General features: G+C 43.2%; 1 protein-coding gene across 2 annotated transcripts in view; it reads left to right on the top strand.

The window, feature by feature from the left end:
* Nucleotides 1-14,936: 14,936 nt before the first annotated feature.
* The window catches only part of SCRN1 (secernin 1), a 62,866-nt gene continuing 51,521 nt past the window's right edge, over nt 14,937-26,281 (top strand). Inside the window, exon 1 of one of the 2 annotated variants that reach the window (XM_030550861.1) lies at nt 14,937-15,071. The gene's annotated coding sequence lies outside the window, so the exon portion shown is untranslated. The remainder of the gene's footprint in view (nt 15,072-26,281) is intronic. The other variant, XM_030550860.1, reaches the window with a different exon arrangement.

Genomic DNA, 26,281 nt, shown 5'->3' with positions numbered 1-26,281 from the left:
GCCCCAGGGGGGAGGGCAAGTGGGGCAATTTGCCCTTGACCCTGCAGGGGCCCACACGAAAACATAGTATTCTATAGTATTGCAACTTTTTTCTATGAAGGGGCCCCCAAAATTGCTTTGCCCCAGACCCCCTGAATTCTCTGGGCAGCCCTGCAGGGTTCCATAGGGAGAGGTGAAGATAAGAGTCTGTCATCTGCGGGGTGCACTCATGAAGGTATAAAGTATTGCTCAAATGTAACTATGGCAGGATGATGGGGAAATGCAGGGTATTGTAACCTATGATCCAGTCTAAAGTGGGGTGAACTGAATTCCATTCTGTGAAGACTGCAGGTAGCAATGTTGTCCACCCTGATGATTGTTTGTTTTTCCTTTAAAGCCCCAGCTTCTAGAGTCAAGTGGATATGTGATTTCAGCCTTCAGTTTTAAAGAAAAAGTAAATTTCAAGCCCTCGTGACTGGTGAAAGCTTTAAAATGTGACCCTGGTGCACCCTAAACACTTAAAAAGCAGAAGGAAAATAAAAAGAACTCCAAATCTATTATTTTTACATAATATTAGGATTTTAAAGCCAATTTCATGATTTGTGGTGAGCCTGACTTATGATTTTTTGAACATTTGGCCTCTGGTAATGCTGAGGTAGAGGTCTGTCACCTACAGGGGCTGCAGGAGAGATCACAGGTGCAGCTCACCCCTGAGCTGTCAGTCTTGCTTTCCTTTGATGCTTCAAACTATTGCTCTTCTGGAACAAGGGAGATAATTCTCCCCTTGTGACTTCTAGTCCCTATGTGCCACAATCCTGCTTTACGCACAGAAGTCCAACCTGAAGCCAGTGAGACTATGCACCTTCTTAAAGCTAAGCATGTGCAGGAATGGAGCTATAGTCACTACAGTCTGTCAGTTAAGATATGTTAATTTGCAGCACCCTGCGCAGATACAAAATTTGTATCTGCAGCCGATCCACAAGAATAGTCTGTGGATATCTGCAGATTTTCAGAGCCCTATTAATTTGCAACAGAATCTGATCTTCTGAAACCAGTGGCGGGAGGAGGTGTTTGCTCTGAACTAAGCATTTTTTTTACTTCAGAAAATATTCTGTGCAAAGGGGGAAAAGGTCCTGTTATACAACTCGCAGCTTTGGGGGAAAGAGGATGGGGGCTGTAATGGATGTGGGATCAGATGAAGATAAATTAGCACAAAGGTACATATTTCTATTACTTTGATGCTTGGATTCCTTTCCTCTTTTCTATACTTTATTTTTAATATTACTTTTGGAATGTTATTGCAGTCGCTAACAAGCATGTTGTCTTTGGTTACTGCATCTCAGACTGGGGATAAAGGGTTCATGTAAGCATTGTGTGTCTCATGTTCAATGGAAGAGTTGGATTGGTGAAAGCTGTGAAGTTTTCCTCTTACCAGTTAGATTCTTAAAAACACTAATAGTGAAATAACTTAGCAAACATGTAAATATATAAATATACACACACCCCACTAGAATATTAGAGCTTCAGGGGCCAGGTCCTTAGCTGGTGTAACCTGGCATAGTTCAGCTGAAATCAGTGTAGCTATGGGGACTCCCAGCAGTCAAAGATCTACTTCCTTAGTTTGCGGTAACTGTAAAAATCCTTAAGTTGTGCTCAAAACAAATCTCTCAAGACTGACAAGTCAGCAATAGGTTCAGGAAGCACGTTCAACAATTTTACCACTTGTGTATCTCTGTCAAGATGAGACTTCTTGGGTACAAATAATTCTGACTGTATTGCTGAAGTACACCTGCTAGTTAATCCATAGGCTATACTGCCAGTAGGATCATTGTGCCTGCAATAAAGATGCAGCCGATGTAACTAATATTAAAGGAAGAGGGAAAATTTGTAACTGTTTGGCACCTGGTGAAATTTCAAGTAGGTTGTGTGTGCAGTATATACTTTCATTGAAACAAACTTTTTAAATGTTTGTAAATGTTGTGCTGAAGACTTGGAGATTGCTCATTAGTGATATTATAATGTACTGAGGCTCTTCTCTGCAGTTGTGTAGCCTGCTGTGCCTTCTACAGTTTCCTTACTGTTTTGTGGTTATATACGACAGTACACACTGTGCTCATTCACAGCAGCCCTACAGTTATTAGAGACTGAATCCTTCACCCATTGAAGGCAATGGGAAGAGGATCATCCTTAAAAGCCCATTTTATATGTAAATTTTAGATTTGCTATGTTTTAGAACTAGACAGCTTTTGTCAAGGCTTTGGGAGTCCTGCTTTTATACTGAAATTGTTTTTAAGACTTTCTTGCTGTCTCTCCTGATGATGATGAAATTCTACGTAGTATTACTGTTTACACATTTTGATCTGAGTGGTTAGCCATTATTTGAGGTCTTGAAGGTTGTGTCTATTTGGAGGAGAAATTGATGATAGAGTCAGGAATTTCTTTAATCCAACTCAGTTGATTTACAAAGAATGTAAATAAAACCCTGTTTCCCTGAACACAGCAGATTGTTTATTTGTGGTTCCCCCCTCTCCTCACACTTGTAAGCCTCTTTCCAGCCAGCACTCCACCCAAACACACTCTCTTAGCTTTCTCTTAGGATCATGGTACAAGTGTTTCTCTGGCTGTCCCTAAGGCCTCCTTGCTGCCTTCTCTGTGTCTTGTGGAATTTCTAGCTGTTTCTCTCAATCTTTCTCTCTCTCACACACACACCCCACCTCTTCCTCTTCCAAATTAATACCCAGTCCCCCTGCATTTGCACTCTGCCACACAGCTCAGCTCCTTGCATGTGGTCTGTGTTTTGGGAAGTGGCCCCTGTTATCTTATTCCATAAGGGAGCTTAATAGATTTTAATATTTATCCTGAATGAAAGGCAACTATGATATCCACCAGCTTCATCAAGATTTCACCCAAACTCCAGCATAAATTTACTTTAACTTTCTACTATTTAGTATAGTAATAGTCCAAGGCTCTGCTTCAAATTCCACCAATGACAGTACTGGAATTAATGTTTAGTGAAGCTAGAGGCATGATTATATCTACTGTGCCCAATAATTATTAAAAGAAGAGACCAAGTGAATCATGTTGTTCATTTCTTTCCTTCCTGGACCAAGATTGTTCCCTACTGTGTATTTCCTATCCGTTTGGGAGTTTTAAATAACTGAAGCAATGTCACTTCCTTTGGGAGCCTATTAGATCTCACTAATATGCTTCACTGCTAGCAATTATTTTTCTGATACCTGCTTAGATTTTTAGTTGAATAAATAGAGCAGCTGTGCTTGAATATATCCTCCCTATCTGTCTAAATCCTCAACTAATCTAATGCTCCTCTTTTCACAATGTTTGTGCTGTTTACTTTTCCCTTTCCCCTACCTCCACTAATTTCTTCATCCATCAATTCATTCTTAGAGAGATTTTTATGGTTCCCCTCTGAGTTGCCTACAGTTCGTTTTGTTTTGACATTTTGGGGAAGGCAATGAATCACTAAGTTGCCCAAAATGGAATGAAAAAGTCTTGCTTTGTATATTTGTGGCTACATTTTAACAAAAATTCTTTGGAAGGAAATGTATGGTCCTGAAACAGAAAACTTGGTAACTGACCAATCTTTGCAGCTGTGAGAATTGCTATATGTAACCTCCTGTTTGGGAGGAGATCACATTTAAAAAAAAATTCTTTCATAACAGTAGTCTTAGCAGTATGTCATTACAGTTCTCAACACTTAACTTTTTTTTTTAAAAAAAAAAAAAGACAAAGCTATAAAATGTGGTAAAATAAACTTACCATGCTGTAGATGCACCTATAAAAATCTGAGAAAAGAATTAAATAAAAACCAAACCAGCTATTTGGGACATTATAAGCTTAAATTCTCCAAGCCCCTTCAGAAATTTAGCAAGTGCAACTGTCTGAAATTCAGTGACACAATGTCACATTTGGCTCTTTCAGACAGAGATCTGCTACTACTGAACATTCGTTTAATCAGCTCTGTCTCCAAGCAGAGGCAATGCAGATTTACCAGCCTATTAACCTGTCAGAGGAACTTTGCTGCTGTACCGTTTGCAGGTACCATGATGGGGGGAAAAAAGCTTTCTTCACCTCCACAGTACTAACTTTTAAAATTTCACTTTTTAGCATCATGCCTGTAATTTACCAACCCCAGTGGCATTAAGAGGAGTCTCCTAATATTTGGTGTGGTGGAGGTATGATTATGGCAGCATGGTTTTATTAAAAAAAAAAAATTCTAGCCATTACAGTTGCGGAGAAAAGCTTGAAAATGCAAATCTTAAAAACACTCAAAATTCAGAAGGCATCCCCTCACCACTTAATTACTACTCATTATTTTAACCTTTGTTGTTTTTAGGCCTGACTTGTGACTTTTTAAACACTTTGGGTTCGTAATACTGCTCTCTTAGCTCTCAGGATTGTGCACATTTTAGCCCACTCCAGATTTGCAATGCTTACCGCTATACCAGAGATTTGGTTATTTTCACTTTAAAGAAACATGCCCCAAAGTGGGGGCGGAGGTTCCCTAAATGGCTGCCAGGTGGACCTAGGAGGAATTGAGACATGAAAACTCAATGAACTAAAATCCTCCCTGCTGCAAACTTGCTACTGTAACAGTGAGTAAAGCAACAGTGGCTTTGTAAAAGGTACATCTTAGAGCTGCTCAAAAAATTTCCATCAAAACTTTTTTTTTCCACAGAAAATTGTGTTTTAGACTAAATTCATTTTTAGGGCTGTCAGTTAATCACAGTTAACTCACACGATTAACTCAAAACATTAATCACAATTAATCATTGTTAAATAGACTACCAATTGACATCTATTAAATATTTTTGTGTTTTTCTATATTTTCAAACATTGATTTCTATTACAACAGAATACAGTGCTCTTTATATTTTTATTACAAATATTTGCAATGTAAAAATTTTTTCAGTTAATCTCACACGTACTGTATCTGTATCATGAAAGTTCAACTTATAAATATAGATTTTTTTTTGTTACATAACTGCACTCAAAAGCAAAACAATGCAAAAGTTTAGCGCCTACAAGCCCCCTCAGTCCTATTCTTCAGTCAACCACTAAGAGAAACAAGTTTGTTTACTTTTACAGGAAATAATGCTGCCTGCTTCTTATTTACAATGTCACCTTAAAGTCAGAATAGTATGTTGGCAGGGCACTTTTGTAGCCGGCGTTGCAAGGTATTTACATGCCAGATTCGCTAAACATTTGTATGCCCCTTCATGCTTCAGACACCATTCCAGAGGACATGCTTCCAGCCTGATGATGCTCGTTAAAAAAATAATGCATTAATTAAATGTGACTGAACTCCTTGGGGGAGAATTGTACATCTCTTGTTGTCTTACTTGCATTCTGCCATATATTTCATGTTATAGCAGTCTCAGATGATGACCCAACACATATTGTTCGTTGTAAGAACACTTTCACAGCAAATTTGAAAAAATGCAGAGAAGGCTCCAACATGCGATTTCTAAAAATAGCTACATCAGTCAACTAAAGGTTTAAGAATCTGAAATGCCATCCAAAATCTGAGAGGGACATGGTGTGGAGTATGCTTTCAGAAGTCTTAAAAGAGGAACACTCTGATCTGGAAACTACAGAACCCAAACCACCAAAAAAGAAAATCAACCTTCCATTGGTGACATCTGACTCAGATGATGAAAATGAACATGCGTCAGCCCGCTCTGCTTTGGATCATTATTGAGCAGAACCCGCTATCAGCATGGACGCATGTCCTCTGGAATGGTGGTTGAAGCATGAAGGGACATATGAATCTTTAGCACATCTGGCACGTAAATATCTTGTGACACCGGCTGAACCAGTGTCATGTGAACGCCTGTTCTCACTTGGGCTAAGCTTGACTCAATGACCTATGGTTAAACAACTCCATACACCAGTACACACCCAGTAGTAGTTAAATCTCATTACCGTGGGTATTTTATTTTTGACATTTCTGTATCAAAACAACTATACTAGGAATAATATACAAAGGCTGCCAAGGATTCTAAAGTTTTTGAAAAGTATTGTTGTTCTTTCTTTGTCTAGTAACCAATTTTTCATTGGTTGTATGCTGTGAAACTTATGAAGGCCATTCATGTAGCCTTTGGACATTTTCTGATTTCCATAAAACTACACAAGAAAAAAATATGAAGAAATTTCTGTCTTTGAGAGGAATAATCAATTTTGGCTATTTTTAATTTATATATTTTTTTAACATATCAATAGTGCTTAGATCAAACTATAAATTTTTTATTTTAGATTTAAAATATTTCTGAGTTATATGAAGACACCTTAAAACCAGAGTTGACGCAAACAAAAAAGTAAACTGGGAAGAATGTCAGCTTTGGCAGCCCCCCAGTGCATAAGGTATACTGTGTAGTCAAACATGTGCAAGACTTTAAAGCGTACTGTGAAGACCTGTTGCTGTGGTAACTAATCAGAAGACTAGAACCTCCCATGAATGAGTGCTGCTTAGATTGTGCCAGATGGCTGATAAATCACATAGTGGTATTTTCTGTCCATCTTATAGCCTGATCTTTTTCGCTATATACACTGTGATTTGCCTTCAGAGCCATTTATGTACAGATTATTGAGACATGACACACTAGTATTAGATATAAGGCTGTTTCATGTTTTCCAGTCATTTTAAAGAATTATCTGCATCATCCATACAATACTGGGACTTTCCTCACAGTATTCCTTGATGCACAAGCTGTGATGAACTTTTAGCTCCTAACATGGCTATGTTTTCATAAATATGCCAAATGAAGAGGAACTGTATGCTCCATATTTAAACATGACATTAAAAACCCATTACTATTTAGGATGTACATTACATTAGAATATACCACACAGGTTATGGTATATTTGTTGCAGATGGAAATAAAATATCAGTTACAGTCATTGGCTCTGCTGCAAGCATTTCAGTAAACGGAACTTCATATTAGCAACCATACACGCAGCCTTACCGGTATATCTAAGATAAACAGCAGTATTGCAACAGGCATATTGTGAATTAAAAAAAAAAAAGAAAGCTCATCACCAGGCATTTTCTGTATTACCTTTGTTATCATTGACGCAACTTCAACCTGGATTTCAGCTTTCCTCCTCCCAGCCTAACTTCAACATTATTAATTGTACTAGACCCATAGCAGCAGACACTGTACAAAGACACAGTAAGAGAAAGTCTCTGCTCTGCACAGTTTACAATCTACATTCTTTGTTTGATCTGACAGGAATAAACCTAATTTGTGACATCACTATTTATTGTTGTAGAAATAAATATGATGTCACAGGGATAGCTTTACAACTTTGCCTGAAAATTTGGCAAGGAAGATTATGAAAATCAAGCAATAGGTAAATGGATGTATGCTTTCCCTGGAATGAAAGGCCTTCTTTAAGAAACAGAACAGAAGATGGAGAAGCTCGGTTATGTGCTGCAATGCTGTGTGTCTGATACCCTATGACATTTATGGTCACTGCACTGGAATAATTTCTGCAATCTTTGTGGCCTGCTGTGCTTCACCTTCACAATGACACTGGATGAGCAACTGTGTTCTGTTATGTCACTTTATATCACAGTGAAATGAATTACATTCCTATGGTGCATGAGTAAAAACCTAGCATCTAAGCCTGCTATTGTGTGTACAATGACATCTTACATAAGAACAGCCGTACTGGGTCAGACCAAAGGTCCATCTAGCCCCGTATCCTGCCTACTGACAGTAGCCAATGCCAGGTGCCCCAGAGAGAGTGAACTTAACAGGTAATGATCAAGTGATCTCTCCCCTGCCATCCATCTCCACCCTCTGACAAACAGAGGCTAGGGACACCGTTCTTTACCCATCCTGGCTAATAGCCATTAATGGACTTAACCTCCATGAATTTATCTAGTTCTCTTTTAAACCCTGTTAGAGTCCTAGCCTTCACAACCTCCTCAGGCAAGGAGTTCCACAAGTTGACTGTGCACTGTGTGAAGAAGAACTTCCTTTTATTTGTTTTAAACCTGCTGCCCATTAATTTCATTTGGTAGCCCCTAGTTCTTGCATTATGGGAATAAGTAAATAACTTTTCCTTATTTACTTTCTCCACATCACTTATGATTTTATATACCTCTATATTTTACATGCAACTGCAGCTGTTTGCATTTAAATTAATTATTCTTCAGTAGTATAATTGGACAAAGGGGCTACAACTAAGGTTATCTCCCATCTTTACCATTCTGATTAAACAACCAAACACAGCAGGTTCCATCTTAGTCTAATATCTGATTTGAAAGCATGGCTGGCTTTAGCAAGAGCGGGAACCGATTCAAACAGTTTCAATGGGGCCCAAGCAGGCATGACTGAAAAAAAAAAAAACACGTGGGGCTTATACTCACCGGGCCGCGTTCCTAGTCTTCGGGGCCTTCACTTGCTCCTGGTCTTCAACGGCATTGAAGGACCTGCCACTGAAGTGCTCCCGAAGACCTGGACCGAGTGAAGGACCTGCCGCCGAAGTGCTGCCGAAGATCTGGAATGCTACTGGGTGAGTAAAAATTAAAAAGGAGCCTCTAGCCAGGGAAGGGATTATAGGCCACTTGCCCCCAGGGGCGGCCCTGACTCTAACACTAGCTTCAAGGGTCCTACCCATAGGAACACTAAACCTAGCACCAAGGACCCTACCCTTAGGAACCCAAACACTAGGGCGGGGCGCCCTACCCATAGGAACCCTAACCCTGGTTCCAAGGGCCCTACCCTTAGGAACCCTAACCCCAGGGCAGGAAGCCCTACCAATAGGAACCCTAACCCTAGCTCCAAGTGTCATACCAATAGGAACCCTAACCATAGGGCGGGAAGCCCTACCCATAGGAACCCTAATCCTAGCTCCAACTGCCCTACCCATAGGAACCCTAAGCCTAGGGCAGGAAGCCCTACCTATAGGAACCCTAACCCTAGCATCAAGTGCCCTACCCTTAGGAACCATAACACTAGAGTGGGAAGACCTACCCATAGGAACCCTAACCCTCGCTCCAAGCGCCCTCCCCATAGGAAACCTAACCCTAGCTCCAAGTTACATATATATACAGGAACCTTAATCCTAGCTCCAAGTGCCCTACCCATAGGAACCCTAACCAAAGGGCAGGAAGCCCTACCCATTGCAACGCTAACCCTACCTCCAAGTGTCCTACCCTTAGAAACCCTAACTATAGGGCGCGAAGTCCTCCCCATAGGAACCCTAACCCTAGCACCAAGTGCCATCACCATAGGAACCCTAACCCTAGCTCAAAGTTACCTACCCATAGGAACCCTAACCCTAGATCCAAGTGCCTTACCCATAGAAACCGTAACTCTGGGGCGGGGTGCCCTACTCATAGGAATGGTAACCCTATCTGCAAGTGTCCTACTGTTAGGAATCCTAACCCTAGGGTGGGAAGCCCTATCCATTGGAACTCTAACCCTAGCTCCAAGTGACCCACCCATAGGAACCTTAACCCTACGGCAGGCTGCCCTACCCATAGGAACCCTAACTCTATCTCCAAGTGCCGTACCCTTAGGAATCCTAACCCTACGGTGGGAAGCCCTAACATAGGAACCCTAACCCCAGTTCCAAGTGACCTACCCACCAGAACCCTACCCCCAGGGCCGGAAACCCTACCCATAGGAACCCTAACCCTAGGGCTGGGTGCCCTACCCTTAGGAACCCTAACCCTAGCTCCAAGTGCCCTACCCTTAGGGACCCTAACACTAGGAACCTAAACCCTAGCTCCAAGTTCCCTACACTTAGGAATGCTAACCCTAGGGCGGAATTCTCTATCCATAGGAACCCTAACCCTAACTCCAAGAATGCTACCCATAGAAACCCTAACCCTAGCTCCAAGTGCCCTACCCATAGGAATCCTAATCCTAGGTCTAAGTGCCCTACCCATAGGAATCCTAATCCTAGGTCTAAGTGCCCTACCCATAGGAACCCTAATCCTAGGTCCAAGTGCCCTAGCCATAGGAACCCTAACCCTATCTCCAAGTTCCCTACCCTTAGGAACTCTAACCCTAGGATGGGAAGCAGTAACCAAAGGAACCTAATTCCTAGATCTAAGTGACCTACCCACAGGAACTCTCACCCTAGCTCCAAGTGCCCTAACCTTAGGAAACCTCACCCTCGGGTGGGAAGCCCTACTCACAGGAACCCTAACCCAAGCTCAAAGTGCCCTACCCATAGGAGCCCTAACCCTAGCTTCAAGCGCCCTATCCTTAGGAACCCTAACCCTAGGGCAGGGTGTCCTACCCATAGGAACCCTAAGCCTATCTCCAAGTGCCCTACCCTTAGGAACCCTATCGCTAGGGCAGGAAGTGCTAGATATAGGAACCCAAACCCTATATCTAAGTGCCCTACACACAGGAACCCTAACCCTAGCTCCAAGTGCCGTAACCTTAGGAACCCTAAGTCCAGGGCACGAAGCCCTACCCATTAGAACCTTAACCCTAGTGCCAAATGCTCTACCCATAGGAACCCTAACTCTAGGGTGGGAAGCCCTTCCCATAGGAACGCTAAACCTAGCTCCAAGTACCCTATGCTCAGGAACGCAAACCCTGGGCGCCCTACTCATAGAAACCCTAACTCTAGCTCCAAATCCCCTAACCAGAGGAACTGTAACCCTAGAGCGGGGTGCTCTACCCACACGAACCCTAACCCTAGCTCCAAGTATGCTACCAGTAGGAACCCTAAGCCTACAGAAAGGAAGCCCTACCCATAGGAACCCGAACCCTACCTCCAAGTGCCATACTCTTAGGAACCCTAACCCTAAGGCAGGAAGCCCTACCCATAGGAACCCTAATCCAAGGTCCAAGTGCCATACCCATAGGAACCCTAACACTAGCTCCAAGTGCCCTACCCATAGGAACCCTAACTTTAGCTCCAGGCGCCCTACCCTTAGGAACCTTAACACTGAGGGGAGAAGATCTACCCATAGGAACCCTAACCCTAGGGCAGGGCACCCTACCCATAGGAATCCTAACCCTAGCTCCAAGTGCCCTACTCTTACGAACCCTAACCCAAGGACGGGAAGCCCTACCGATAGGAACTCTAATCCTAGCTCCAAGTGCCCTCCCATTGGAACCCTAAGTGTAGCTCCAAGTGTACCCATAGGAACCCTAACGCTAGGGTGGTGTTCCCAACTTTTTGGAACCCTAACCCTAGGGCGAGAAGCCCTACCAAAAGGAACCCTAGCACTCACTCCAAGTGCCCTCCCCATAGGAACCCTAACCCTAACTCCAAGTTCCATATCCATAGGAACCCTAACCCTAGCTCCAAGTGCCCAACCCATAGAAACCGTAACCCTAGGGCGGGGTGCCCTACCCATAGGAACCTTAACCCTAGCTCCAATGCTCTACCCTTAGGAACTCTAACCCTAGGGCGGGGTGCCCTACTCTTAGGAAATATAACCCTAGGTCGGGGCACCATACACATAGGAACTCTAACACTACCTCTAAGTGCCCTACACAGAGGAACCCTAACCCTAGTTCAAAGTGCCCTACCCTTAGGAACCCTAACCCTAGGGCAGGAAGCTCTACTCTTAGGAACCCTAAGCCTAGCTCAAATTGCCCTACCCATAGGAACCCTTACCCTAAGGCGAGGTTGCCTACCTATACAAACCCTAACCCTAGCTCCAAGTGCCCTACCCTTAGGAATCTGAACCCTAAAGCAGGAAACCTTACCCAAAGGAACCCTAACCCTAGCTCTAAGTGCCCTACCCATCGGAACCCTAATCCTAGCTCCAAGTTCCATATCCATAGGAACCCTAGCCCTAGCTCGAAGTGCCCTACCCATAGGACCCCTAACCCTAGGACGGGAAGGCGTACCCATAGGAACCCTAACCCTAGTTACAAGTGCCCTACCCTTCAGAACTCTAACCCTCCCTCCATGTGCCCTAGACTTAAGAACCTTAAGCCTAGGGCGGGAAGCCCTCCCCATAGGAATCCTAACCCTAGTTTCAAGTGACATATCCATAGGAACCCTAACCCTAGCTCCAAGTGTCCTTCACATAGGAACCCTAACCCTCGCTCCAAGGGCCCTACCCATAGGAACCCTAACCCTAGGGCGGGAAGCCCTCCCCATAGGAACCCTAACCTCAGCTCCAAGTACCCTCCCCATAGGAACCCTAACCCTAGCTCCAATTGCCATATCCATAGGAACCTAACCCTAGCTCCAAGTGCCCTATCCTTAGGAACTCTAACCCAAGGAAGGGAAGCCCTACCCATTGGAACTCTAACTGTAGCTCCAAGTGCCCTCCCCACAGGAACCCTAACCCTAGGTCCAAGTGCCCTACCCATAGGAACCTTTACCCTAGGTCCAAGTGCCCTACCCACAGGAACCCTAACCCTAGGGTGGGGCGCCCTACCCATAGGAACCCTAACCCTAGCTCTAAGTGCCTTACCCATAGGAACCCTAACCCTAACTCTAAGTTCCATTTCCATAGAAACCCTAACCTTAGCTCCAGTTGCCCTACCCATAGGAACCCTAATCCTATTTCCAAGTGCCAAATCCATAGGAACCCTAAATCTAGCTCCAAGTGCCCTACGCATAGGAACCCTAACCCTAGGGCTGGGTGCCTTACCCTTAGGAACCCTAACTATAGGGCATGAAGCCCTCCCCATAGGAACCCTAACCCTAGCTCCAAGTGCCATATCCATAGGAACCCTAACTCTAGTTCCAAGTGCCCTACCCTTAGGAACCCTAACCCTAGGGTGGGAAGCCCTACCCATAGGAATCCTAACCCTAGCTCCAAGTGCCCTACCGTTAGGAACCCTAACCCTAGGGCAGGAACCCCTACCCATATTAACCCTAACCCTAGCTCCAAGTGCCCTACCCTTAGGAACCCTAACCCTATGGCGGGGCACTCTACCCATAGGAACCCAAATTGAAAGACTGCACTTGCCAGGCTTTATGTATGAGCTCATGTTGTGGTGGGAAATGTAACCACAACTGTCTGATCCAACCTCACAAGATAACATCAAAAGCAAATACAGGTAACTCTCCTCTTTTTGTCTTCCTACAAGATCAATTGAGTTTATTAATCTGTGGCATGACTGTCATCCTATAGATATGTAGGGTGGACTTTTCAAAGGTACTCAGTGTTACCCTACGTCTGTTCAGCACTTTTGGAAATTCTACGCCATACTGCACTATAAACTGAATTCTTACAGCTTATAGAACAGACTTAGTGGTAAAGACTTATTGTTACAACTTGCAGCTGTCAGTTAAAGCCACCAAACTGTTTGTGTCATACACATCCCAGGTCATCAGCTTTCTACTTTGAATCAGTATTCCACTAGAGAGCAGATCAGGGCTGAGGGAATGGTTTGACTAAATAAAAACAAAATGGGTTCCAGTAGCTATACATACATTCAGAAAAAAATATATATTTCTTACCCTTCACCTCTCATCTCTTACAAGCGAAACTAAAAAATGTTTTTGTACGTCCATACATTTTACTAACATTTAATAAAGATAAATAGATAAACAGATCATCTGTGCAGTCTTAACTTTATAATAATGTACAGAGCACTTTTCATCTGAAGATCTCAAAAAGCCTTAATATCCCCATAAAATTCCCCACAGATTATCTATGAAGTAACTGAATTACAGAGAGGTTATATGTCTTGCCCAAAGGCAAAGAGCCAGCTTGTGACAAACTTTGGAATAGATGCTAGTTCTCATAACTCCAGGTACCTTGCTCCAACCACTCAACCCTGCTGCTTTAAACAGCTCCAGCAACAGATGTCAATAGAAAAGAACCATTAAAGATTTATATATGTTCTATATCTTATACCTGGAGGGAATTTAACAACAAAGTAAACAGTTATGTAGCTCATATCCAGGCACAATTACCGGGTTTGCCAATGTGGCTCAACTCTGTTCTGGAAGAACCACCTGTGTGAGCGAATAATTCAACCAAAATCCTCACTTAGTCCATATCTTTCCTGCTGAGACTCCCAATAAGGGTGCAAATTGTGAGGGTATTTCCTGTGATGTGGACATTTGCTCACTTGGAACCAGCCTGAGAATTGCAAATTCATTTCACGAAGACCATAAGGGTCGATAACAGCAATTCATGGAAGCAGTGTCCAAAGCTGCCCTTACCTCACAAAAATTCCTTAAATCATCAGATTTTAACTTCTTTCTGTGGACTGGGTGCTGGGAGAAAGTTAATTATAGAGTGCACAGTTCCAGAAATAACATATGTTGTTTTTCTTTCAGATTTTTCTTTTGACACAAGAGTCAATAAACTGACTCTCTGTTTCCCTATTGTCAGACTAGTCCTTTGATGTTTCCTATGCCCTGTGCTGCTCCTCCAACTCCACCAGTCCCTTCGGATCTTCTCCCATCCCTGCTTGTCCCCGCTCTTCCTCTGAAGACTCTGGCCTTTGATGCTCTCTGTTCATCCTAACCCTCCAGTCCTGACCTCCACCTTTCCTTTGCCCTTCCCTTCTAGGTTTTGCATGGCTCTTTCTAGGCAGGCGCTGGCTGGATGGGACTGAGGCAGGCTCAAGGGTGTGCAGAGCGAGGGTCCTGGCCGCAGACGTGGGAGAGGCCTAGCGGCCTCCTGCCTAGTTCTGTCCCCCTACGACAGCAGACATCCTCGGCATGTCCTGGGTGTGTGGACGGCTCTTAGTTGGGCCAACCGTTCAAAACGTGGCTGGCCCAATTTTCACGTCCGTGCACGCGGAGCGCCTGTCATTCGCCCCCTCGCCGCAGGCAATGCAAGAGACCTGCCTGGGGCACGGCCTGGCGTGGGCACCCCCCGAGCGCGGGGCTTCCTGCGCCTAGACCCAGCCCGGCCCAGTCCCTCCGCCAGCCGCCTCGCGCGGCTCCTGCAGCAGCGACCCCCGCCGAGCCCCGCCTCCCGCCACCCGCCTGGCCCTGCCCCCGGCGCGGAGCAAGCAGCGGGCGGAGCTGGCTGCTGAGAGGCTGCTCCCGTGAGCCGCCGCCCGGCTGTTACCTGGAGAGGCCGCCGCCGCCCGCCGCCCTCGCGGCTTCTGTCGCAGCGCAAGCCCGGGGCAGCTGGAGAGGAGCCCGGGAGCAGCCCGAACGCCTGGCAGGTGAGATGCGCGGCCTCCCTCGCCTCTGCCTGGCGACGCCTCCTTTGAGCCGGTCTAGGGGCTCCCCCCCCGCTGGGCCCCCGGCTCCTGCCGCTGCTCTCCGGGCACGCGGGAGGGACCCACCGCGGAGCCAGCCCTGGCCCTCGGCTTATTGCTGTCTTCAGCGGGGGCGCAGCTGGAGAGCGCCCATCTTCCGAGTCACGGCGCTGGCTTTCAACCTTCGTTCAGGTGCAAACGGCTGGACCATTTCAGACCCGCTTTGGAAAGCGTTGCCATAGTTTGCGCCCCCTCTCCCGCCCCGCGGTCTGCGAAGGGCAGCTGGAAAACCACGGGGCTTAGAGGATATGGACAAGCTCCAGAGCTGGGGAGTTAGCGACGCACCGGGTAGGCAGGCTATGGGGCTAGGTGGGTCTAAGCCAGCCAGCCAGATAACTGTAACTGTAGCTCATCATGTGTGTCACTATAGCTCTGGAGTATAAAGAGTACGGTATGGGGATAGCCTTACCCATGCACCAGATGTGTCCAGAGATGTTTGGCCCTATGGTTATAGCCTCTCGAGTTCCTGAATAGTTGTTTTTCTGCTGAGTGGCTCACGGTCTGTATGAAATTTTCCATTCACCTGCTTCCATAGTGTTAGAACAATCTTGTCTGCCTTACCCATTGTGACTCCTTAATATGACCACAAGCTCCAAATATTTCAGCCTCAAGGGTTCAGACCTGATGTCAATACACAATGCAGCATAATATGGCTACCTCTTCTATCTATATTCTGTTCCTCATTCTGTCTCCTTTAACCCTGCTCTAGAACAGGGTTAGAACACATCATGCCAGGGAGTCCCACACTAATAGGCTGTGGTGTGATTGATGTATGTTTTGTTCAGATTACAGAGAACAAGTGGGGCATTTTATTCTGGTTTGTTAGGTGATGTTTGCAGTTTTTAAATATCACTTTATTTACTTAAGTACAGTAGCATTCCGATGAAGTGTCTTGTACACCTGCAATGCATGCAGCTTTTGTGGGTTACTTATTGTGACACTAATGTAATTTTTTTTCCTAAATAGTTATTGGATTTTTTTTTAACCGCAAAGCCCAAGATTGAATAGTTATTTGCTTTATGATGTTTGTTCTTGCTATGCAGAATCTTAAGAGTAAGGATGGGAGGTAAAGGTCTCAAATGACATTGAATTTTGAGGCTGACATCAGTAAATGTTGTCCTTGTCCCTAGTATGAAAAAGGAATCTCTGATCATTCTTAAAAAAAAAAGAAGTGGTTAGAAAAGGTTTAAACTACTCTCTTTTTTTTTAAAAATGGAGCTTTACAGTCACCTTGAAATCCTGGAAACCCTTCATATATGCTTAATTTTGCTTGTAGGAGTAGTCCAGTGAGTAAAGTTACTTACATGGGCAAGTATTTACTGAATTGGACCTATAATTTATAATGTATTGAGTTGGGTACTGTACTTATATTTATAAAATGGACTTTACACCAATATTTATATCCAAAATTCAGAAGGATAACATGTTTTAGCAACAGCTCAAGAGGAAGACAGCTAAGGCTACATATTAAGGCCCCAATCTTCAAAACATGAAAAGATATAACTTTTATTCGCATGAACAGTCACACCAAAATTAATAAGACTACTCATTTGAGTGAAGCCATGCACCATATGGGGTCTTAGATTTGATAAGAGAGAAGCAATTGTGTTGTAACAGATGCAAATAGGAAAACATGTATAAATCTCTTCATACTGTGATGTGAACTAATAACTTAAATTAATATAATACCAAAACTATAATAACCTTATTAATCTTTTGTTAAAAATTTATGGGAATAGGGTTAACTAACTGCTGACAGCCATCAAGGCACATGCTGTGGATAATTATTGCTTTATTTCCTCTTAATTCTAATTTTAAGACATATCTAAACAACAAACTGCTGCACTCAAAAACAAAACAAACCCCAGCAAAACCAAGTGTTTGAAGGGGCTTAAGCTTTCTCCCATTGAAAACAAGACACTCATTGATTTCAGAGCATCCAAGCCTGGAGAGAGCTTAATTCCGTCACTGCTAAAGTAGATAAAATCTGTCAAGCAGTTAAGGTCCCAAAGCCACCTTTTACAATCTGAAAATAGACAAGTTACAAAATGTCTGATAAGTAAGCAAATCCATTTACAGTTTATGAGCTTGTTTTATATTTGCAGAAATTTTGGAGGACAATATATTTTTACTGCTAAAACAAGGCATGACTATTTTTTTTAATATTTACTTTAACTCTCTGAAAAGAGCTGGTGAACCTAGCTACCCAGAAAAAACAACTGCATACAGTTGATAGAATTAATACACTCACTTATATTTTGTAAACTTTCAATAATGGCTTGTTTCTTGTAGACACAGTTCTATTTAATATGGCCTCAAAGGCCAGATTTTTATCTCGGGGTGCTCTGATGCTCCTTAAATCTCTGTAAGTACAGTAGAACTTTGGGAGCATATACATTCACAATTAGCACCAACAATTGCTGCCTATTCCTGTTTCCCTGATGCCATTTAAACAGCAGAGTTCTGCAGTGATGTGTTTTTGTTTAGTAATTATTGTTACAAGCCATACTAGGTACACTTACTATGCTCAGTTATGGTACTATCAACACAAACTGAACTATATCTTTTAAAGTAAGTGAACAAAATACTTTTGATGCATTCTCTGCCTTTTTTGTTCACCTACTCACAGACATGCAATTTTCAGTAACATGAAAACAGACACAGTGTGAATTAGCTAGGTATGCATGTAAGGTGAAATTCTTTCTTCTGGGGGAATACTGTAAAAAATTAAAAATTCTGTGCACAGTATTTTCAAATTCTGCATATTTTATTTGTCAAGATAACAATCACACCAGTTTCAATTATTTTTGGTCATTTATTTCAAAATACGTGTCAGCAAGTATTTCTGTAACAATACGGACAACAAAAACGATTCAGGAAATGGTTTTTGACCAATAGATTCCTTACTAGGCATATTAATACAGAACTGAGTAATAATTCATTTTAACTACAATACAGAACTGTATTTCCCACTCCCCTGAAAAGCAGTGCAAAGGCTTGGGAGAGTCAGGGGTAATGAAGGACTGAGGAAGAGAGAAGTAATTGCTAGGAGGGAGCTTGGGTGTGAACTTTGAGGGTTGTTGGGTATGAGTGGGAAAAGTATGGAACAGGGCTTTTTAGGGGGTGGGAAGGGATTGTTAGGGAGCTTCCCCCATGCAGATGTTGGCTGACCCCCTAGCCTCTCCTTCAGTCTGGCACATCTGTCCCTGTCCCCATGTGTCCTTGTAGCCCTGTCCATGTGTCCCTTCACCCCTCACTCAACACACCCACTCCCCCTCCCCATGTGACCCTGCATCTCCTCCCTCTGTCTCAATGTGTCTCTGTGCCCCCACTTAGCCACCCTCATCCGTATGTGGCGCTGCATATCCCTCCCACCTGTGGCCCTGCGCTTTCACTGCCATTTAGCTCCTGACCCAGTCTGTCCTCTCCCCCTAGCCCTTATGAGCCCCTAGCCCTTATGAGCCTCTATCTGACCCCCCAGCCCTATGCTGTCTTTCTCCCCATAGACCCTGTCTCCTGGCCTGGCCCAATGGGCTCTGTGAAGAAGGCAGGCTCTCTCTTTCCTAGCTGGCCAGGAGCTGCTGCTCTGTTCTATCTGGTGGGCAAAGGCAGAACTGCAGCAACTTCCCGGCAGAATCTTTTTTCTGCCCCCAAACTTAAAAATATGCATGGCTCATTAATTAATTATGCATGCACAGTGGTGCAGAATACCCCCAGGAGTAAGTTCTCCTTCTGTGTAATGGGTCAACACATCCTTTAAGTCAGCGGTTTTCAAACCTTTTGAGCTGAGCCCCCTGTTTGAGTTATAAGTTTTGGCTGTCCCTCTCTCCCTCCCCCAGACAAAAACAGGCACATGCAAACAGGGGCGCTGGAACAATTTGTATAGTGGGGGTACTATGAGCCATTGAACCAAACTGTAAACCCTGTACATGATGGATATCACTTCAAGCTAGGGGGTGTGGCAGCATCCCTAGTTCCAGAACCTGTGCATGCAAAAGTATGCTTGATAACCTAATCATTAACCCAACAGAGAACACAACACAACATTAATTAAATTAACCTACACCTGTAAGTTTCAAACACATAGATGCTGGTGTCAATATACAGTGCAGCATAATATGGCTACCTCCTCTATCTATATTCTGTTCCTCATTCTGTCACCTTTAACCCTGTTCTACAGAAGTGATTTTAATTGTGTATTCTGTCTGAATATGCAGCATGTAATACATACTATGCCTAAAGTCCTGTGCTTTGTCCACAAGATCACTCTCCTCTTAGCCATTTTATGCACAAATAAGATTTCTTTTACTGCAGATCCTCCCACCCCACCCCAGTATAGTCACAGCATAATGAGAGCCCTACAAATCCATGGATATCTGCTTAATATCCACGGATAGTCAATCAGATGCAGATAGTTGATCACATGCGGCACCTGTCCCATGGCATGTGGCCCAGGCAGCATGGGGGATGCAGCGCACTCGGGGCCAGAAGCCAGCAGCCAGTGGCTGGGGCTGGGCAGCAGGCTGGAGTCAGGGCTGTCCAGCACCTGCTTGCCATGCTGCTTCCTGTCCAGCAGTTCGGGCCACTTAGGCAGTGCCAGTGTTCTGACCATGGACTGGCCTGGCAACACTGGCCATGCTCCTGGCCCGCTGGCTCCTGGGCAGCAGGGCCCACCCCCAGCGATTGGTGCGGGTGGCGCTCTGGCGCCCCACCCCTCCGCCCTGCCGTGATGCAGTAGTGCTGCTGCCGCCATCCCTTGTGACCTTCCAGGAGCAGCTCGTGATGTGATGCCCCTTCCCTCCAGCCCCTGTGCTGCCCCTTCACCTCAAGACCCCGCCCCTGCACTGCCCCTTAGCTCCAGTCTTCGCCCTTGCGCCGCCTCTTCTCTGCAAGATCCTCCCTGCTCACTCATCTCTGTCCTCTTCCCCCATTGCTAGCCCTTGTGAAACAGCTTGCTGCTACAGTTGTGGATACACATAAAATACAGCTAGCGGATCGCAAGTTGGATGTATGTTGAGTCTAGCAGACGCGGATCCACATTTTTGTATCTGCACAGGGCTCTAAGCATAACATTGCCTATTTTTTCATTTTTTAAAACCTGCCAGTGCATCAAGCTGTGAACCGTTATCTCTTTGTGACTTGCATATCAGATTCTCTTCTTTGTTCCAGCCCCGCTGCTGAATGAATCTTGCTTTTATTAGGTGTATTTTGGGTCATCAGTTTCCTCTTCTGCAGGATACGATGGTCATGTATCTTTAATAATTTGTACATACAAGTACTGTCAAGACACTGCCAGATTTGTAAAAGAGATTGGCATCTCAGATTACGTAAAATGTACACACTAATGTTAAAGATATGTAAATAGATTTCTACTCTAGGTATATGTAAAATGTTATTTGAATTATTACAAAACAATTAACTTCCTTATCTCAACAAAGCTGAACCGGTTTTCTCTCCACCAGCACAGAAATGCCCAAGACAACATGTGGTGCACCATGAATGTCAGCCAACTTAGGTTTTCCTGTCATGGAAGAAGCAAATTCCAGTGCTGAGGACCTTCACTGGGGAAGAAAAAAAACAAAAAAACCCAAACCCCGTCTCCAGTTTCCTCCCACTGAAGACTATTAACAGACAACATAGGTGATCTCAGCTGTGATCTGTAAGGCGCCCAGTAACAAACCTTTTCTGGTTAGAGAAGTTGTAGCACAGCATACTGTTGGTGCTATATAAATAGCCGTTGGTGTAAACAATTTCTGATGGTTGAAGTGTGTACTCCTTTAAGTTCTGTAATATCTCTGGCCCTAGCAGAGGCTATTTTTTTCTTGTTTTCAAGGCAAGATTTGGAGGGCCTTATTTATGAAACTTGGCTGGCTGTTATAGGATGATTGGGGGGGCAGGGATCCAAAACTTCATTTCATCCAATTCCTTTAAGACTTTTGATTTGTCTTAGGATGGGAGGCACTGAAAGATTGTATGTATTGGTGAATAACTTAAGTATTGCTCTTAGCAAGCATTAAAGATGTAAATGCAGATTAAAAAACCCTTTTGCAGGGCACTTTAATGGAAATAAAAACAGTGATTAACACCAGGGAAATCAAGGACCAAAGAGTCCAATAGTGGATTATGTAGGATGGAATAATGAGCAAGTGTGTGTAAACCAACTATGTGCTCCTTCACTAGACCTTTAGGCAGTGCTAAAACAAACTGAGTCAAGTTAGGATTTATTAACATAAGTCAGTGAAGACAGGGACAATCTGTCATGTTATTGTTAACCACAATCAGCTGACACAATATTAACTTAGTTTCCATAGGGTTTTACCGATGACAAGCTAACATGTACACACACAGCTTGTCTACACTGACTGCCAAGTCGTAACTCCCATGTTAAAATTACTCCTCCTCCATGTCGTGTTCTACTACTACCTAACTTTCTCGTAAAGACGAGCCCATATGATCTCAGCTAAGACAAACCAAGATAAATTGTTTGAAAATGCATCATACTGATTGTTTTGGTGTTACTTTGAGAGGTGTTGGAGGATGTCCGTGAAGAGATTGTGTAGCTGTAGGAAATGTAGAGACCACTTTGGGCTTTCATGTTAGGCTTTATGGCGGAATACCTTGATGTATTGTAACATTTTATATTTTTAAAATTATTATTTGATAAAGAAACAATCCAACCAAACTATAATACTTCTCCATTCTGATGAATCAGAACACAGTTGGTGCAGAACCACCAGTTATTTTTAATAGTTCCTTGTAACACAGCAGCACTCTGTTACACTCCTTAAAGTGTATAGGTCTATAAACATAAATAGCTTGTGTGCGGATTATGAATTTTGAGTTTCCACTGTTCAGGAAATGTTAAATAAATCTGGCCAGATACCTGCTTTGTATATCAAAATCACTTAACCCTAAAACCCTACCCAACCTGCCTTTTTCATATTAAATCTAAAGATCTTTTAATATATGACACTATGGGGAGAATTTTTTGGTTTCACTGAGATAAAGCTGCAGGGCACTTTGTCAAGACAGACAATTAAAACAGTGCAAAAACTGAGTATTCATTCAGTTCAGTAAACGCTGGTTAAATGTCAAGACAGACTTTTATTCTGACCCAGCTTTCCCACACTTGTCTAGTTTTTCTGTAGACTGTTTCCTGGTTACAGAAATGCTACATTTTCGCTGTAAGACTGTTGTTTTTGCAATCTGAAGACAAAGGACCAGTCATAGGCAAAAAACATTTGCATGCAATCTTACTTTCCCAGAAATAAGAGTCAGATTGGCTAAAGAGGAAGGCATTGCAAAGTATTAATATCTAAGTATTTGTAATTCTAATACACTAGATAAATATTTCCAAGTAAAATTGAGGAACAACCCCTATAAAAGCATCCACTATCAAGTCCTGTGTTCACATAGTTTATAACTTTGTGAAACTTGCAATGGAAATTTCTTTGCTTGGTGTCTACGTTCTTTAAAATAGCTTGAGTAAAAACAGTTCAGTGATGCCTGAAATTGGAGAGGCTGAAAATACACTTTTTCCATTTGAATTTTTTTGTTTGTTTTTTGAGTAGTGAAAATGGCTGACCTTTGAGATCTGAAGTTAGGTATGGAAGTAATTCTTGCAGAGAAGCAATCTGTGGCCTTATTCTGGACAAAATCGACTGTGACTTGATCAAGTTAAGGGCGTTTGGAAATCATGTCCTCAGTATACATGGTTGACTTTTTTGGGGACGCTAAACCGAGACCATACATGTAAACATTATAAAAACATAGCTTATATTTCCTAAACTGGCTCCAAATCATCCTGGTCAAATTTCCAGATGTCTTGGAGGAAGTCAGCATGCTATAAGTGATCCACCTATCTGTTACTTTGGTCTTCCATTAGCAAAATAGTGTCTCATTGTCTCTAATGCAGACCTCTGTGAGGTAGAGAAGTATTATTTTCATTTTAGAGACTGGAGAATGGAGGCACAGAGATATAGGCCCTGGCTACACTAGAAGGGATTTGCCAGATAACTGTTCTAGCAAGCCAGGTTGGGGAGATGCAGCTTATACCACCAAAAGTTTCCAGTTCCCAAATGAAATAAACTGTAAGAGCAAGAGCACTGTTTTGCTGGTATAATTGAGTCTATACTACTTGGACTTTTCCTGGCATATCTATGTCTTTTAGGGGTGTGATTAATTTATTTTTTCTCTCCACACTGCAAACAGACATAGCTATTACAGCAAAATTTTAGTGTAGACCAGGCCCAAGTGACTTGCCCGAAGCCATACAGGAAGCCCGAGCAGAGCAGGGAGTTGAACATGAGCCTCCCAAGTACGAGGCCAGAGCTCCAAACACTGCCTGCTGTGGCTGCTTTTCCTTATGTAAGAGCCCTGTTGGCCTAGGACATGAGTTCACACTATGGAAAAGTTTGAGGACTGCTTCTTGAAATGCTCATGGACTGCCTTCTCTGAAAACACCATCCCACATCACTTCATTCCTGTAGCAACTCTAGCACAAAATGAATACTTTCTTTAGAAGTGTTTCTTTCCCAAGAGCTAAGCCCTTCCCCCTCATTTCCTCCATTTCATTTCCCTTTTTCTCTGGCCTTGGACCTCGTCTCTGCTGCCTCCTCTTCTGAAATCTTTGAAGAATTTAATCTTAAAATTAAATTGCAGATACACAATAAAAATTGCCTCAACTGGGTTTGAGAGTGTCTAGTGCATGCTGAAAAACCCTTCCTTTATCACTGGGTCAATAAACTTTGTTTGCGCCAACTTAAATTTTTATATCAAAGACTTAAAATAATGACACACTTATAACTGGATGACCATAAAATGTGGTAAGAGCCATTACTTACACCTTAGTCAGAGGAAAATGTGGTATTGGTTAGTTGTTTGAGCAAACAGCTCACATGTAGGTGCAGTTGTGTTATGGAATTTAATAATGCAATTTTCCTTAAAGTGCATTTGGGAATAAAGTTCTCCATGGGGGAAAAAATTACAAAAAATACTTATTTTTTTGGCAACCTACACTTGGGACTTCTGGAAAGGACGTAATTGGGAATGTAACTATCCTATATACCCATAGGTGAAGGTTTTCATAAATACCATCTCACAAAGCCTTTCACTTTCTCCCATGCAATATATACCCATTTTGGTGATCTCACATATCTATATAGTGAATTCAGAGGTTTCCAGCAACTCATTCTTTGCTACATATTGTGTAGCAATCCTGAAACTATTTTAAAAGTATTTCTTCCTAGCGTAAGGCTCTGGCAAATAGGGCTAATGAGATCCTTGAATGTATAAGAACAGATTGAATGCGTCTACCTTTAAAAATATTTACATAAGTCAGCAGAGCCTGATGAAATGCTGTCATAAACAGATAGCTAAGGGTTAATGTCTCTTTCACCTAAAAAAAAAAAGTAACCTGAAGCACCTGACCAGAGGACCAATCAGGGAACCAGACTTTTTCAGGTCTGGGTGGAGGGAAGTTTGTGTCTGAGTTCTTTGTCTTCTGTCTGTCTCTCTCTCGGCTATGAGAGGATTTCTGTTTCCTGCTTTCTAATCTTCTGTTTCCAAGTTGTAAGTACAAATATAGTAAGGCAGTAAGGTTTCTATTGTTTTCTTTTGTATTTACCTGGGTATAGTTTCTGGAGTGTTTTGAATTGTATTCTTTTTGAATAAGGCTGTTTATTCATATTTCTTTTAAGCAATTGACCCTGTATTTGTCACCTTAATACAGAGAGACCATTTTTATGTATTTTTCTTTCTTTTTACATAAAACTTTCTTTTTAAGACCTGTTGGAGTTTTTCTTTAGTGGGGAACCTCCAGGGAATTGAGTCTGTGCTCACCAGGGAATTGGTGGGAGGAAGAAGTCAGGGAGAAATCTGTGTGTGTTAGATTTACTAGCCTGACTTTGCATTCCCTCTGGGTGAGGGGGGAAGAGAGATTAGCTCTCGGTACTTCTGTTTTCCAAGGCTGGGAACGGGAAGGGTGGAATCCCTCTGTTTAGATTCACGGAGCTTGCTTCTGTGTGTCTCTCCAGGAACACCTGGAGGGGGGAAGGGAAAAGGTTTATTTCCCTTTGTGGTGAGACTCAAGGGATTTGGGTCTTGGGGTCCCCAGGGAAGGTTTTTTGGGGGACCAGAGTGCCCCAAAACACTCTAATTTTTTGGGTGGTGGCAGCTTTACCCGGTCCAAGCTGGTAACTAAGCTTGGAGGTTTTCATTTTAACCCCCATATTTTGGACGCTAAGGTCCAAATCTGGGGCTAGGTTTATGATATGAGTGGCAGCGTTTGTGGGAAAGATAGAATCCAGAAGCCAGTAGGAATATTATATTTTTCTTTTCTCTGCTAGGGGCTTTTAAGCAGAGAGGAACGGTTTGGTTTTAAAAGGAACCAGAGAGAATTTTTTTTTCTGCTCTCTCTGGCAGTTTTTGGCTTGCATATTAAGCAAGGAACCATTAAGCTGTGACAAACAGGTCTTTTGTCAGACAATAGCACTCCCATTAGGAGGCAAATACCAGCACTATACACATGCAAATAAAGTGTTTTTTCTGGTTTACTTTACATTGAAAAGATTAGCTAAAGGAAGAAAGGGAAAAAGGCACTGTTGCTAGGCAGACCCCAGGAGGCAACAGAGCCTGCAGTTCAGACAATAAACACCAGAGGGCACCCCAACACAAGAAAACAGGAACCATGCCTACCAAGACAAAAATGGAGGGCGAAGAACAAATCAAAGATGCCGAGCACAGGCGAGAGATGGAAAAAAAAAACAGGAACTAGAAATAAAACAAAAAGAGATGGAGATGAAAGAAAGAGAAGAACAGATCAAACAGGCAGCCCATAAAAGAGAACAAGAAGCCAAAAATGCAGCCCACCACAGAAAACTAGAAGAAGAAGAGGTGGCCCACCGCCGAGACATGGGAAAACAACAAAAAGAAAGTGAAGAGAAGGAAAAACAGAGAAAACATGAACTGGACTTAGCGCAAGCTGGGCTGCGTGTGCCAGCCAATCCTAACAACCCTTCGCCAATTAGGGTTCCACATCACAGGAAATTTCCCACCTACAAGGCAGGTGATGACACCGAGGCCTTCTTGGAAAATTTTGAAAGAGCCTGTCTTGG

Source organism: Gopherus evgoodei, chromosome 2 (genome assembly GCF_007399415.2).
Source record: "Gopherus evgoodei ecotype Sinaloan lineage chromosome 2, rGopEvg1_v1.p, whole genome shotgun sequence".
Lineage (NCBI taxonomy): Eukaryota > Metazoa > Chordata > Testudines > Testudinidae > Gopherus > Gopherus evgoodei.
This window is presented reverse-complemented; position numbering and strand designations above follow the sequence as displayed.